Source organism: Bufo gargarizans, chromosome 4, assembly GCF_014858855.1.
Source record: "Bufo gargarizans isolate SCDJY-AF-19 chromosome 4, ASM1485885v1, whole genome shotgun sequence".
In the NCBI taxonomy this organism is placed as follows: domain Eukaryota; kingdom Metazoa; phylum Chordata; class Amphibia; order Anura; family Bufonidae; genus Bufo; species Bufo gargarizans.
In genome coordinates, this window is record NC_058083.1 from 291,364,557 (window position 1) to 291,377,599 (window position 13,043).

The 13,043-nt window shown below is 42.4% G+C and overlaps 1 protein-coding gene across 3 annotated transcripts in view; it reads right to left on the minus strand.

Moving 5' to 3' along the window:
* The window catches only part of FYN (FYN proto-oncogene, Src family tyrosine kinase), a 159,329-nt gene extending 157,255 nt beyond the window's left edge, over positions 1-2,074 (minus strand). Inside the window, exon 1 of one of the 3 annotated variants that reach the window (XM_044288684.1) lies at positions 1,598-2,074. The gene's annotated coding sequence lies outside the window, so the exon portion shown is untranslated. The remainder of the gene's footprint in view (positions 1-1,597) is intronic. The other 2 variants (XM_044288683.1, XM_044288682.1) reach the window with 2 other exon arrangements.
* Between the last annotated feature and the right edge of the window lie 10,969 nt (positions 2,075-13,043).

Genomic DNA, 13,043 nt, shown 5'->3' on the forward strand with positions numbered 1-13,043 from the left:
CTGGTCCCATCTTGGCATAGGGCAACTGTCAAGCCAGTCACTAACCGCAGGGCGGCCATATCCTGTGTGTCGAGACGGGACTAGGAAGTAGAGGCCAAAATCGGAGCGGGATCTGTGAGGTGAATTTTTTTTTTTTTTACCCCAATAATCTTTCCCTATTGGACAACCCTTTTAATTATACGTATGTGCTAAAACTTTGTAATATAAGATGTTCTATATTTTGGGTCCCTCAGGGACCAAAATCCAGCTTGTCCATGGACAACCCTACTGACCCATCCCTCATCCATGTACACGTGCAAGTGACAAGCACAGTCGTCTGTAGTCATGGTCCTGGCGGTTGGCACTAGTGATCCGTTAAATGACCCTTATTGACTAGGTTCGGAGAACCCTTTAGATCTGCTGTCGTCATAAATTGCTCTTAAAAATGGAAACCAATTTGTTAAAGTAGTACATTTGATATGGGTGTGGAAAGGACCCGAGGAGAGGAAAAAGTAATGCTGGAAACATAGCTTATCGGGGGAGGAAGGATGTGGGAGTTGATGAGTTGAAAACAAGCAGGAAGACACAAGGTCTCAATAGGCTGCTATACTCCACGTCTTGTACGGTTCGTGTCCCCGCTTACATTGTTACTCAGACTTTTTGCAAATCTTGCACTAATAGAGGCACTAGTCTCGACCACGGGTGCCCCTTCATACTGTTTGCCCCTACAGAGAACTAAACTATGAAGAGGAAAGAAATCTCTCGGCTTCCTCTGCCCACGTCTAGCTCTGAGGAGGATGACCTGGAGGAAAGCTGGGTGACAACCCTTGGGTTAGGCTGTGGCGGTTGTCACCCAGCTGGAGATGGTATGGGCACGCTTTTTACTGTGCCCAACAGGGAGGCCAGGATTTTGGAGATAATACACATTCTCCTGCACCCACCACCCTGGGAAGATATCAGAGAGCAATGGAAGCAATTTACATGAAACCCCCCCTTCTGCATCTAGACTGCAGATGGGCAATGACAGCAATGGGGCAACACATAGGAACCAGCCAAAACAACAAATCCTTGTATAATAGCCCACTGCACTGGGCATTTTGTGTCGGGAAATGAAAGGGGGTTTTGTCTGCCACCCAGATTTAACTGGCAGCTATGCCTCCTTATTCCTGAATGAAACCTCAGGCCTATATACGTGTGTGGGATCTATGGCAGAGCCACCATGTAACACTCCGTCCGCATGGTTGAAAATACTGCAACGTGGTGCTTGCCCCATCATGCCAAGGTGCCACCTGCTGAGCCTATACACCTTGCCCGCAGAGCAATAGATACTGTAGATAAGGTCATCAGTCATAGTGTGCCACAGGGCAGAGCAGCCAGTGCCTCCAGAAACAAGCAGTGCCCACTGGTCAGCAGCAGGGTGGCAATACAATAGTATCAGCAATGACAAATGCACCCATTCACAAGGCAGACAATGCTGGTACCAGGCTGAGGGCCCAGGGGAGACTGGGCGGCTGTGCCCTGTCCTCAGCCACGTCTATTGTACACAAAGGAGCAGGAACACGGGGGACAATGAGGAGACAATAACCCCCCACCCGGGCACAGGGTATTAGCTGGGTACCTGCAGCAGACGGGCCGGCTCTGCAATCACATCATCATCGTCGTGTGCTGCCGCAGCTGCTGGGAGTCCTCCTCTTGGCGGGTGTAGCGGGCGTCACACCCGGAGCAGTGAAGGGAGAAGCCCGGCTTGTCGTGCAGTGGAGCAGCGTCTGACAGCAGCTCCCTCCTCCTCCTCCGCCGTGTGTGTGACCAAGAGAGGGGGCTGCAGAGACCAGGCGCGTGCCCCCGCTGGAGGAAATCCCTGGATCCCGGCTCCCCTTCCTCAATGCCACCACTACAGGCGGGTGACAAAAGCCGCGGATCCCCTCGGTTGTTTTTTTTTTTCTTCTTCTTGCTTTTCCAAGGCTCTGAGTATGATGGGCACTGAACCAACCCCAGCCCGTTCAGCCCACTGCTAGGGAGGGTCTTCCTCATCCTATGCATCACATTACTCCTCCTCTGCTACTCGCTGGAGACCACCACTCTCCCCCTGTGCTGGCTGGGAGCACAACCACATCTGCCATGGATGAAAGGAGAAGAGAGCAGCCATGTGAGGGGGTGGCAGCATGGCAGACTTTTCTGTGGAGATGCCCTAGACACTGCAGGAAGCAGCCATGTTGTCATAGCTGGCTGTAGATAGGGATATGTATTGCACAAGCAAGGGCTTCTTCCATGAGGTGAGGCTTGTGCCTCAGGTGGTACTTTCCTGGCTGCATGGGGACAGCTATATAGCCCACCCACAGACAGCCCACCTTCCTGACTCCGGCTTCATGCATATGACTGTGTGCTATCTGCACATATACATATACATTCATTTCTTTGTAGCATATTTTTGGTGGCTCTACATGGCTTTTTCACACATTTTAGAACATGGTCACCGTATGGCCAAAAATAGCGCTTTTCTTTTCACCATCTGCACATGTAAACTATCGGAATTTTGCTGATCCCTTTGCAGACTGAAATATGGTGTGTCCATGAAGCCTTAGGGCATATGTTGGTCAAGAGAAATATATGGTAGTAGGTAGGGTTGTTTCGATACCATAAAAAAGTATTGCGATATTCGACCCCACGGCAAAAAAATTAAACGCCAAAAAAGCCGCGTGCATTCCGCATTTTATGGAACGTCCGGGCCATAATCAAACAGTCCACTCCTATTTTTTTGGGTGGACAAGGTGACTAAAAAATGGCGAAATACGCAGTTTTTTTTTTTTGACGGCGTTCACCACATAGGAGATTTTTTTAATATTTTAAATAGTTTGGACTTTTCGGACATGGCGATATGTAATATTTTATTTTATTTGATGTTTATAAATTTTATATGTAAAATTGGGAAAGGGGGTGATTTATACTTAAAGGGGTTGTCCGGGTTCAGTGCTGAACCCGGACATCCCTCCATTTTCACCCCAGCAGTTCATGCTCTGATGCTCTCCTTTGCCCTGCGCTAAATTCCGCAGGGCAAAGGCATTTTGTTGAGTTCCGGTGACGTACCAGGGCTCTCCATGAAGCTGCCAGGAACCCCGGTGATGTCACCGGCACTGATGGGCGGGATTTAGCTCTGCCCTAGCCAGTAAAACGGCTAGGGCAGAGCTAAAGCCCGCCCCTCAGAGTCGGTGACATGACCGAACACACTGCCGGGCGGACGTTTCCGCCCGGCAGTGTGTTATTGAAAACAAAAGAGCCCGTGCCCTGCGCGATTTAGCGCAGGGCAAGGGAGCGCATCGGAGCATGAAATGCTCCGATGCTAGTCTCAGGGGGGCTGTCTGGGTGAAAATAAGGGTATGTCCAGGTTCAGCTCTGAACCCGGACAACCCCTTTAATATTTTGGTGTTTTTTTTAACTTTTTTTGCACAGTTTATTTAATAACTATTTCCCCCCTTAGGCGCTAGAACAGTGATGGGCAAACTGCGGGCCGTATATGGCTCGGCGGACCTTTTTATCCGGCCCGCAGAGCTGTCCGGAGGCAGCAGGAGTGGAGATGAGCACTTCCATTGTGGAAGCGCTCATCTCCATATTCATCTGTATCGCCGTCCTCAGGACAGCTGTACAGATGAATGGTGCGGAGGAGCAGGGGAGTCTCCCTTGCCCGTTCCCCTGATAGGCTACAGGCCTAGTGCCTGTAGCTTATCAAGAGGCTGGTGCAGGTGGCACGATGAGGTCATCTTGCCATCTGAGCCGTACATAGTGGGACACAGGTCGGAAGAGGCCTGCATCGCATCACTGACAGCAGCATAAGGTAAGTATATGTGTTTACTGTTTTTATTATTTATAGTATACTGTGGCAAGAAGGGGGGTGGGGGCCCTATATACTGGCACAATATGGATTGGTACTATGGAGAAGAGGGGAAGCACTATGGGGGCCACTATGGAGAAGAGGGGAAGCACTATTGGGGCCCTATATACTGCCAAAATATGGGGGGCACTATGGAGAAGAGGGGGAAGCACTATGGGGGCCACTATGGAGAAGAGAGGAAACACTATGGGGCCCTATATACTGGCACAATATGTGGGGCACTGTGGAGAAGAGGGGAAGCACTATGGGGGCCCTATATACTGGTACATTATGGGGGGCATAATGGAGAAGAGGGGAAGGAGCACTATGGGGGCATCTACTGGGGGCCCTATGTACTGGCACGCAGTATGGGGGCTCTATGGAGAAGTGGGGGGTAAAGGAGCACTATGGGGGCATTTCTGACAACTGTGTACATGAACTACATTATGTTTCATCTTGGATGATAGACATAGCATGATGTCATAATCCCCCCAAATAAACTTGGAAATATAGACTACCACACATTGAAGGTTTAACAACGAATATATTTATTTGTTGGTACTTAAAAGGTACTTAACGATTAATTAACCAAACCAAATATATTAATTAAACTCATCAGCATTAACCAATTTTACCAAATCACCATTATACCTTACAGTCCACTCAAGAGAGTGACTTAACCCCCACATCGCCAAATCGCAAGCGAAGTGGCCGAAGAAGCATTGCAGGCCAAATCATACTTTTCAATCATATTCTGGAGGTCAGAGACGAATATGTTGCAACCTATGTCGGATAAACGGTCCTGTTTAGAATGATAAAGTCCTCTCACAACCCCTCCAGTTCAACGTGTCTATAAGAATATTGACCTATCTCTCACATGAAATTCTCCATCTTTTTGTTGATTCTTATTCTGATCTTTTCCATAAATGATTGGTCTGACTTGTACCAAGCATAATTGGGGATGATATCAGAAAATAACGAGAGAATTACTCAGTAAGTGGCGTATTCTACCCAATGTCTCTTTGAGTTCGTAAACAAATAAATTAGTTTTGATTCTTCCTAATTCATGTGCACCAACGTGTAAAATAATTTAGTCAGGTATAGGCATATTTGACAACATGTATTTTACTTCATAGAATATTTTAGAAATTTTTAAATCCGGTAATGCTCTCCAGATTATTTTATATTCGCTAGGAAAACCCAAATTTAGAGTAGATTGTCTAACTGCAGATCTTCTCTTTGCAAAAGCTATGAGTTCATCACCCAGAATCCACACTACTTTCTCATTTCCTGAGATTCAATTAACAAGTAGATTAGGTTGGATGTAATAGTTAAAACAATTGAATTTCTATCGGCCTATACGTTTTATGTTGTTATGGTCTAACCCAATTTGAGCTGCGTAAGTCGCTGCTCCTATTCTAAATGAGTGTGCGGAGAATTTGAAGTCATTGTATCCTAATGTATTCAAACAGTTCCAGAGAACATAATTGAATTGATATTTGGATAGGTGTGAGCCATCGGACTGGACAAACAAAGAATAAGACTTCCAAATTCTCACCCGCAACCAATTCTTTAAGTTTTCTACAGGACAAATAGATTTTACAGGAAAGCTATTCATGTGTAGCCAAATACCTTTTCCCAATTGATCCGTCTTGGATTTCTTGACCAGTAATTTTATATGGCTGTTTATAATTACTATGTCAGAAATTAACAATGGCGGATGGGAATGTTTATTCTCTGCAGCAAAGAATGCTAATGAAAAAGCTGCTGTAAATAAATGAACTTCATATTCAGAATAGGAGACGACAGATAATTGACCTATAACTTTCTGCAATAGGTCAATAGATAAAGGTCTTGTTTTTGCCCTAGGAATAGACAGTTTTTTAATACCTTTAATAATCTGTTTAAACTTGAAGTCGTTCCATATGGAGTTAAAACCCCTCAATTTAAAGGAAATACCAGATATCTTTTTAGATATGGATTCGGCCTGTAGACCCTTTTCCCGCATATATAGAATAAAATATATAAATTGCTTCTATATGAATTCATAAGGGAATAAATTATTAAATTCACAGAATTCCTTCCATTCAAGCCATGCGGCAGAATAAGCTGTCCATGTATTCTTGACTAACGAGTTGGATATTCATTCGCTAGTTAATCTTCCGTTATGTTCCATAACTGAATTGGACATGGAACTCCTGTTCGGGAGGCTTGTGGTGCCATTGTGAAAAACTCGCTGAAGCGCTTTCGAGATAGTCAGCGAGAGAGTTATCTTTCCCTGGAATAAATTTGGCTTTTATCCAAATATTGTATTTTAGGCAATGAAAAATTAGCTTGCGTAACAAGGAATAAACTATTGGAGATTTGGAAGATAAGCAGTTTATGGCGAACACTACTCCTATATTGTCCGAGTGTAAAAGAATTCTCTTGTTCTAAAATTCATTAGACCAAATTGTCAACGAAACCAGAACAGGGAACAACTCTAGAAAAACTATATTTTTTGTGTATTTATTAATGATCCATGTGTCAGGCCTCCTTTCTGCAGACCAAAATTTGTTGTAATATGCCCCATATCCAATTGCATCGGTGTGCAATGATAACATATCGGAATTAACAAACTCTTCTTGCCAAATTGTATGACCATTAAAATCGTTTAAAAATTGTAATATTAAAAATATTAATATTGTCTTTTAATTGCTTTGTGATACGAATATGTGAATGAGGTGAAGACTTACCTGACGTGGCTGAATATAATCTTTTAGAGAAGACTCTTCCCATGGGAATCACTCTTGAAATAAAATTCAAAGAACCTAGTAAAGACTGTAACTGTTTGAGGGTAGTTTTTTCTTTTTTGCATAAAACCGTTAACGACTGAATAGTTTGGACAACTTTTTCTCTTGGAATACTGAATTCCATGGATTCTGTATTAATATAAATACCCAAAAATCTTAAACAAGTAGTAGGGTAAACCGTTTTGTCCATAGCCAAAGGGAATGTTAAAATAGTTGGCAATTACCATGAATTTGTATAAAACATTAGCACAATCCTCAGAATGTTTACGACCCATAAACAAGAAGACATCCAGGTAGTGTAAAATGAATCCAACTCCTGAATTTATTTCTACTACCCAATGTAAAAATGTCAAGAAAGCCTTGAAATAGTAACATGAAAGAATGAATCCCATGGGAAGGGCCATATCGTATACGAACCTGTCTAGGAAAGAAAATCCCAAGGAATTCTATCCTATAGGGTTTATTGGTAATAATCTGAATGCTGACTTAATGTCTACTTTGGCAACAAGAGCATGCTGACCCGCCTTTTCAAGAAATGACAAAGCTTGGTCAAAAGACGAATATTTAACACTATCTTTTTTTTTTATCTACTTCATCGTTTAAAGAGTTCTGTTTTGGGTAAGATAAATTATGGATTAAACTATATGAATTAGGTTCTTTGTTTGCTACTAAAGCCAAAGGGGATATGCGAAAATTGGGAAATGGAGGGGAAACAAATGGACCAGCTATTCTACCTGCAGAGATTTCAGGTAAAACATTTTCCTTAACTATAGCTACATTTTGTTTAACAGATAACGCATTGTCGACAATAACACAACTTTGGCCAGTAAATTCAGGTATGAAAAAACCTTTTGAGAAGCCTTCAATTAAAAGAGTGGCCATCCACATGTTTGGATAATGTCTTAGCCACTGGATTATTCTTGACAAATTTAGAGGAGTCACCTTGTTTAATTGATTGTAAGTCTTTGTTGGAGTGTGATAAGTGAATTCCATGTTTTTTAAAACATTTGGAAGCCAGATGCGATCCCGATGCAGAGAACGAGCATTCGTGGCGATATTTACAGTTTGACTGCCATCTACAAATTGATTCGTTGAATGCGAAACAAATACCTTTTTTGACTTGTGAGGGGATGTTTGGTTGTTGACAAAAAAAGATTATTTTTATTTGGGAGCAGGAGGCTTAACCATAGCCCTTAGTCTTTATTACCCCAATTGAGATTAGGCTATACTGATAGTTTCTGACGAAAGGATCCGTTGTATAAATACCAACCAAATCCCCTGAAGTTCTTATAGGCTTCTAAAATAGAATCAATGTGATAAAATAAGCCCGTTCAGAGGTTGGGATATTTTTCTCCCAATACAGCTGCATATACAGAATGCTTGCAGCCAGTTTAAGAAAGATTTCTGATGCGGTCTCTTTTTATCATCATTGTCAGATTTTTTTCCCCTATCTGTGTCAGTTTTCAAACTCTCACTGGAAGAGGGTAAAAGGGAAAATATTTCAATGTAATCCCTCTTCCAGATTTTTTCCTTTACACTTTGTGGTAAGTGGAACCCTAAAAGTGATATCTGACAGGCTAAAACTTCTTTTACGGATGTTTCTTTGATACCTGTGCCATGTTCTAGCTCAGGAATAAAGATTAGGTCAGGTGATGTAGTAGCTAAATTAACCGATGGTGTAGGCAATGAAATGGGCTGTGTAAAATTGGAGGGTTCAGCCCAAACATTACAAGATGTATCAGACTCTTTTGATAAAATTTTTTAAAATTCTTTAAACAGTTGAATCTTCTCAGCTGCTGGATACCCTGAAGAGCATGTTGTGTACTACTGGCAGTGTGTGGGTGAGTGCTATCTTGGTGAAACACCACATCTGACTGAGTCAAAAAAGGCAGTAGGGCTAGTTTTATGATGTTCTGGACATACCATAGGCTTGTCAATGTTTCCTCCAAGAATACCAGACAGGAGTGGCCATGGTAGCTAATTGCGTCCCACACCATGACGCATGTATGTACAATGCACTTGGAAATTCTTCCGAACCTTTAGCTTTTTTTATATATATATATATATATATATATATTTTTTAAAGTTTTCCCCCATCATTCTGCACTCCGTAACCCATAATGAGAAAGTGAAACCAGGACTCAGGACTTAGTTGAAGCACTTTTGGCAGTGATTACAGCCTCCAGTTTTCTTGGATATGATGCCACAAGGTTTGCTAACTTGGATTTGGGGATTTTCTGCCACTCTTCTCCGCAGATCCTCTCAAGCTCTGTCAGGTTGGATGGGGACTGTTGCTGGGCAGCCATTTTCACATCTCTCCAGAGATGTTCAAATGGGTTCAAGTCAGGTCTCTGGCTGGGCCACTCAAAGACATTCAGAGTTGTCTCTAAGACACTCCTGTGTTGTCTTGGCTGCAGCGGTGGACTGGCCATAGACCCTACAAGAAATTTCCCGTTGGGCCGATGCCCAGGGGGGTCGTCCGATCCCTCCTCACGGCAGCCGGCTGGGTACATGACGATCTGATGCTCTCAGCATTAAAGCAAATGTGTCACAAAAAATTGTATCTGCCAGTCAAAACCAGATAGTGAGACATCTCCTTTTTCAAATCTGTTTTTATTTTCCGATAGTAGATTTTGTATTCTATTTCCTGAACATTTTTATGAGGGCAGGCCATCTTGATTGAGCTGTTCTTAACATTTACACAACATAAAAAAAATGCTTTACAGCAGCCCCTTGGTCCATAGACACAATGGTCAGGAGGGGGCCCTATTGACTTCTATGGGAAAGTCTTCTAGGCATATTCTGTGACCTGTGCAGAGGTCATTGTACAATAAAATAATAGATAAGATTGGGCAATCACTGATTGTGAATGGAGGATCCTTTCTTATCTATGCACAGAGGTGATATCTCCTTATCATTACAGGCAGGTTTAGAATAATATATAACTGCAGTAAAATTATCTAAATAGACCAAGTGGTGCCAAATATTCGACATAGTGGCCAGTGGGAAAACTGCAGGATTTTTAGGTTTTAGTTTAAATATAAAAAGTGACGTGAAAAATTAAAAACATAATAAAAAAAAATATATATTAAACATAGAAATGTGATTTAAACAGCAGGACACATTCCCTTTAGTTAATACTGGAAGCATCGGGTACCTATTCACCTGGTCAGCAGCCATGTGCCCTCCTGCATTCAACTGTATCACCATCCTCAGTGTGGTCATAGGGCAGTATTTTATGCTGCACTGTAGTATTTGGTTTTGCTGGTGCAGTATTTAGTGCTGTAATGTGTTTTTTTTTTTTTTTTTTTTTGCTCCACCTACTTCTTTTGTCCTTGCCTGCTTGTGGCTTGTGTTGGACCTGTCTGTGTTGGCCCGCCTTCTGAAACTTGGAGCCACTTTTATTTTTTTTACATGGCCACCTCAGCTCCCCTAGCTTAAACCCCCTTAATGACCAGACCACTTTTTACAATTCTGCACTACACTACTTTCACGGTTTATTGCTCGGTCATACCACTTACCACCCAAATGAATTTTACCTCCTTTTCTTCTCACTAATAGAGCTTTCATTTGGTGGTATTTCATTGCTGCTGACATTTTTACTTTTTTTATTATTAATCGAAATTTACCAAATTTTTTGCAAATAAATTACATTTTCACTTTCAGTTGTACATTTTTTTAAAATAAAACTACATTTATATATACATTTTTATCGAAATTTATTGTTCTACATGTCTTTAATAAAATAAAATGCAATAAGTGTTTATTTATTGGTTTGCGCAAAAGTTATAGCATTTACAAACTATGGTACAAAAATGTGAATTTCCGCATTTTGAAGCAGCTCTGACTTTCTGAGCACCTGTCATGTTTCCTGAGGTTCTACAATGCCCAGACAGTAGAAACACCCCACAAATGACCCCATTTCGGAAAGTAGACACCCTAAGGTATTTGCTGATGGGCATAGTGAGTTCATAGAACTTTTTATTTTTTGTCAATTTAGCGGAAAGTAATGATTATTTTTTTCCTTACAAATTTTTTTTCCTTCCTCTCATATTCCACTAACTTGTGACAAAAAATAAAAACTTCCATGAACTCACTATGCCCATCACGGAATACCTTGGGGTGTCTTCTTTCCAAAATGGGGTCACTTGTGGGGTATTTATACTGCCCTGGCATTTTAGGGGACCTAAGGCGTGAGAAGTAGTCTGGAATCCAAATGCGTAAAAAATGCCCTGTGAAATCGTAAAGATGCTCATTGGAATTTGGGCCCCTTTGCGCACCTAGGCTGCAAAAAAGTGTCACACATGTGGTATTGCCGTACTCAGAAGAAGTAGGGCAATGTGTTTTGGGGTTTTGGGGTGTATTTTTACATATACCCATGCTGGGTGAGAGAAATATCTCTCTAAAAGTCAACATTTCCCATTTTTTTATGCAAAGTTGTCATTTTAGAGAGATATTTCTCTCACCCAGCATGGGTATATGTAAAAAGACACTCACGCTTTAGGGCCCCTAAAATGCCAGGGCAGTATAAATACCCCACAAGTGACCCCATTTTGGAAAGAAGACACCCAAAGGTATTCCGTGAGGGGCATGGCAAGTTCATAGAAGTTTTTTTTTTGGCACAAGTTAGTGGAAATTGTTTTTTTTTTTTTTTTTTTCTCACAAAGTCTCCCTTTCCGCTAACTTGTGACAAAAAGTTCAATCTTTCATGGACTCAATATGCCCACTCAGCGAATACCTTGGGGTGTCTACTTTCCAAAATGGGGTCACATGTGGGGTATTTATACTGCCCTGGCATTTTAGGGGCCCTAAAGTGTGAGAAGAAGTCTGGAATATAAATGTCTAAAAATTTTTACGCATTTGGATTCCGTGAGGGGTATGGTGAGTTCATATGAGATTTTATTTTTTTGTCACAAGTTAGTGGAATATGAGACTTTGCAAGAAAAAACAAAAAATCTATTTCCGCTTGTGACAAAAACTATAATCTTCTATGAACTCGCCATGCCCCTCAAAAGTGATCTTTTTATAGCGCCGCAGCGATTTTACGTTGTTTTTGCACTGATCAGAAAAAAAAAATTCTGTCACTGCGGTGGGGCAGACTGAACGCAAGTGTGCACACAAGATCAGACCTGATCGGGCAAACACTGCGTTTGTTGTAGAGCCTATAGAACATGCCCTATTCTTGTCCATAATTGCGGACAAGAAAAGGCATTTTCTATATAGTTCTTGCAATGTGCGGATCCGCAAAATGCGGAAAGTACATTGCCAGTGTCAGTGTTTTGCGGATTCGCGGTGTCCATTTTTTGCGGATCCGCGGATCCGCAAAACACATCCGGACGTCTGAATTGAGCCTTACAGGGGGGTGATCAGGGAGTCTATATGGGGTGATCACCCCCCCTGTAAGGCTCCATTCAGACGTCCGTATGTGTTTTGCGGATCCGCAAAACACATACGGACATCTGAATGGAGCCTTACAGGGGATTGATCAATGACGGGGGTGATGAGGGAGTCTATATGGGATGATCACCTCCCTGTCATTGATCACCCCCCTGTAAGGCTCCATTCAGACGTCCGTATGTGTTTTGCAGATCCACAGATCGGATCCGCAAAACACATACGGACATCTGAATGGAGCCTTACAGGGGGGTGATCAATGACGGGGGTGATCAGGGAGTCTATATGGGATGATCACCTCCCTGTCATTGATCACCCCCCTGTAAGGCTCCATTCAGATCCCCCTGTATAGTGAAGAAAGCCAGGATCTTGTCTCGGCTGAGACAGTGATCATATACCCAGACTGAGCCCTGCAGCCTCAGCTGGATGACAAGAAAGCAGACGAAAGCCTTCCCTGAGAAACTATCTGTGAGTAAAGTCCAGAGATCTAGGAGAAGTCGTATTCCTCCTAAGCTAGTCAGTCCCCACAAAGCAAAAGATAGAGAGAAGCGCAGAAGTTAAATTCCTGCCACAGTTATAGCGCTACTAAGCAGACGTCTTTTCCTGCAAGCTCCCGATTTATAGTGCAGAAGATTTATTCCTGCCAACCATTACCAAAACCTGCTGGGACCAAAGACCAAAGCTGTATTTTGCTTGGATACAAGTTGTCTTTAGTAAAGAAAAGTTTGAACTTCATCTAAAGGCCTGGACAACTTATGCTGCAAAACTCCTCTATTACTCCTACTATCACTACACTCAATTTATTGCAAGTGAGCCAGGAGTCCGGCCGTTCCCAGGTAGGAGATACCGTTGACACCATTATCATCACCATACAGAGACATTATAGGCCATTACACCACTCAGGCATTCCTACTCTGGGACGTGCGTTATAACACCTTCTGAGGACGCTGTGATAGTACCCTGTGCACGCTGCAATTGGCGTCACGAACAAACTATAGACTATTACCACCTAT